This window comes from Triturus cristatus, chromosome 4_1, assembly GCF_964204655.1.
Source record: "Triturus cristatus chromosome 4_1, aTriCri1.1, whole genome shotgun sequence".
NCBI lineage: Eukaryota > Metazoa > Chordata > Amphibia > Caudata > Salamandridae > Triturus > Triturus cristatus.
The window spans coordinates 274,752,542-274,755,870 of record NC_140585.1 but is presented as its reverse complement, the minus strand read 5'-3'; the positions used below and the strand labels follow the sequence as shown (position 1 = coordinate 274,755,870).

At 47.0% G+C, this 3,329-nt stretch overlaps 1 long non-coding RNA gene across 1 annotated transcript; it reads right to left on the bottom strand.

The window, feature by feature from the left end:
• Nucleotides 1–1,009: 1,009 nt before the first annotated feature.
• LOC146854253 (uncharacterized) lies at nt 1,010–2,538 on the bottom strand. Its single transcript, XR_014980752.1, has 2 exons — nt 2,156–2,538; nt 1,010–1,444 (listed from the first exon to the last, which is right to left on the bottom strand). It is a non-coding gene; the product is annotated as an uncharacterized LOC146854253 (long non-coding RNA).
• Between the last annotated feature and the right edge of the window lie 791 nt (nt 2,539–3,329).

Sequence of the window (3,329 nt, the reverse complement as noted above, 5' to 3'; positions counted from 1 at the left end):
TTGTCCAGCACCATGGAACACATACAGGCACATGCATCAAAAAGAGAGTTTGCGAGTCCTTATTTGCGAATTTTAAGGAATCGCAAATAAAGACTCGCAAAACACGATGCAACAAAAACATTGCGAGAATATTGCGAATCGCTAAAAATCGCTAAATAAATTGCGATTTCGGCATTTGCGAACTCGCTATTAGCGATTTCGCAATTAGCGAAATCGCTAATACCGAAGTCGCTTTTTGATGCATCCTGATGACATCACAACCAGGAAGTGAGCAGCACCAGCCTCATTTCCAGTGCACAGTGTCAGGGAGAGGAGGGAGCTGGCTCTGGGAGCAGAACAGGAGTGTGACAGAGACAGAAGAAAAACTTGTGATATCAAATGGAAGCCTCACAAACAGCAGAGGAGAGCCAAACAGGCAGGAAACGCAAAATTAAATTTGCAGAAAAAGAAATTGACACCCTCATTGAGGGAGTAGTCCACAGCCATGACAAGCTGTTTGGAAAGGCATCATTGAAAGTGGCAGAGCAGGAGAAAAGGAAAATCTGGCTCCGGATCCAAAACAGGGTCAATGCCATTGGGGTGACACACCGCACCATTGAAGAACTCAAAAAACGATGGTACGACTTGCGCAGTCGGGCTAAGGTGCGCATAGCTGACCGCCTGAAGGAGGCAAAGAAGACAGGAGGGGGAACACCAACAGACACTGGGAACACTCCCATGGAGGACTTGATTGAATCCACCATCCAGCCAGAAGCTGTTGTTGGTGTGACCCAGCTGGACACGTCCGGAGCAGCAAACACATCTGAAGGTAAGATGAATGTATGTTTTCTTAGTGTTACAAAATGTAAAGGTAGAACTCGACCATAGCACAGCCCAAGTGCAGACCCTGAACATCCAGTACACAATGCATTCAGTAGGTGAGGGGCATTATGGGAGATGTAGTCAGGTCAAGCAGTTAAAATGTCAAATCTCAGAGTAACAACCCAAAAAAGCTGAATAGAGTATAAAATCATTTACAAAGGCAGAAATTTATTACTGTGCAATTAATATCACAGACATGAAATAATACAGTGTTGCACTGTTTCACCTCACAGATGCACAACGTGTAGAAGATGTGGATAGCGATTCCCCAGACATGCAGGACACCAGCGCAGGTGAACAGATGGACACACCTGTGGTGCAAATAAATCCCTCACGTCCAACAAAGTCACGCAGGGCTACTGTTCCATCCCTAGTCACCATGGAGTGTGAAGATGATGAGGCTGATGCAACACCAGGTGGCAGCCATGGCCAGACAACTTCCATCACACAAACACAACCACAGGTCCCCAGAACTAATCACAGAGCCCGGCGTAGGAGAGGAAGAGCACTCAGGACACAGCAGGAGGAGCAACCAAGTGATGTCTGGGGTGGTCTTGAGGGACAGATGCTCCGTATGCAGCGCCTGCAGACAAAAAACACACGATTAGTACAATTGCAAGTTGGCAAGATGGCTAGCAACATAGCAGTACTGTCAGAAAGTGTGCAGCAACTGAGCAAGGTGATGCATGAGGGAAATGTATCCCAGAAGAGACAGCATCGTCAACTAATGCTGCAATTGAAAATGTTTGCTAAATCAAACAATAGATTGGCCACGACAACTGCACTGCTGGCACGTAGGTCTGTGACCATGCAAACTGAAATGTGCCATTGGAGCGGCGATGTGGCTAAAGCACTGGACCAGGTCACAAATGCAGTTGATTTGCTAAATGCTTCCACAATTGCGGCCAACAATTCCACGCCCGAAGAGGGTAGTGAGGGTGGCTCAAGCCTAAGTAGTGTGGCAGTTCCAGTCCGCACTGCAGGAAGACGCAACACACGCAGCAGTACCCCCGCCGCTTCCAACATAACGGATGACAATGCTGGGTCTGACAGGCGTCTGGGTGTTCGTGGGAAAAAGCGCTAGACTGGCATGTACAAGTGCATTCCACTATGGTGACGTAACCATTTATTTGGATTTGACTTTTCACAGAGTGACAAGTGAATTGACATTTGCAAACCACTTATGTCCATTGCACTGGTCAGATTACAAGTGTGCTTGAACACTCATGGCAATTTTATTTAATTAAAGAATACTCTGATAGCAATAGTCAGTTTCTGTGTCATCATTACTCACCTCAGAAATAATTTTGTGTGATGTCAAATCTTCTCCTACGCCCTTCTGCTGCGCCTGCCCCTTGTGCTGCATGGTGTTGTGGCACTTGCTGGTTCCCATCCTCCGAATCGCTGTCAGACACCTCGATGTCCATTCCTCCCCTTGTCGCTATGTTGTGCAGCATGGCACATGCCGCTACTATCTTGCAGCATTGTTCAGGGTTGTACTTCAGTGCTCCACCGGTCTTATGTAGACATCTGAATCGGCTCTTCAACAGCCCAAATGTGCGCTCTATGATGTTCCTTGTCGAAATATGTGCTGCATTGTACCTCTGTTGATTGGCAGTTGTGGGATTGAGGTAAGGCGTCATTAGGTAATTACGCAAGGCGTATGCGCTGTCACCTACATGTAATGGAGCAAAGAGTCAGTGGCAGCTTCACATTGACATACGTACAATGACAGTGATAAACTATAACACATATTTACCAAGCAGATGTCCCTCTCCAAATTCTCCCCTGACAAGACGGGTGTGTATGCCACTTTGCCTGAAGATATAAGAGTCATGTGCACTCCCTGGAAATTGCGCAACAATGTCAGTGATAATGTTTTTGGCATTGCAAACAACCTGAATATTGAGGGAATGGTAAGATTTCCTATTTCTATATATATATTCCTGTGTTGCAGGGGGACATATTGCAACGTGGGTGCAATCAATACAACCCAAAACATGTGGGAAACGAGCTATCTGGTAGAACTCCTGTTTGGTTTTTGCAAGGTCAAGCGCGGTGGTAGGGAACTTGATATGAGACCCGATCACGGCCATCATGGCATCAAGGAATGCTTTCAATATTCTTGAAAGTGCGCTTTGTGACACACCTCCCGCAACAGCAATGACCCCCTGAAAACTGCCTGACGCCAGAAGGTGTAGGCAACATAGGACCTGCACATGCGTTGGGATGGCATTGGTCCTACGTGTCTGTCGTTGCATTATGGGGTCCAATTCATTGATTAGGTCATGGATCATTGCTGCATTGAGCCTATACTTGTCGTATATCTCATCCTCTTGCTGGCCTAGCAAAGTTATGCGGACTCTGAAGATGCGCTCATTCATTCGCCTCCGTCTCTGTGCGGCAGCCTGCAGCCTCATCCTCCTCGCCATCAGGTAAATCCCTGCCATTGTGAACAGTGCTGGCTC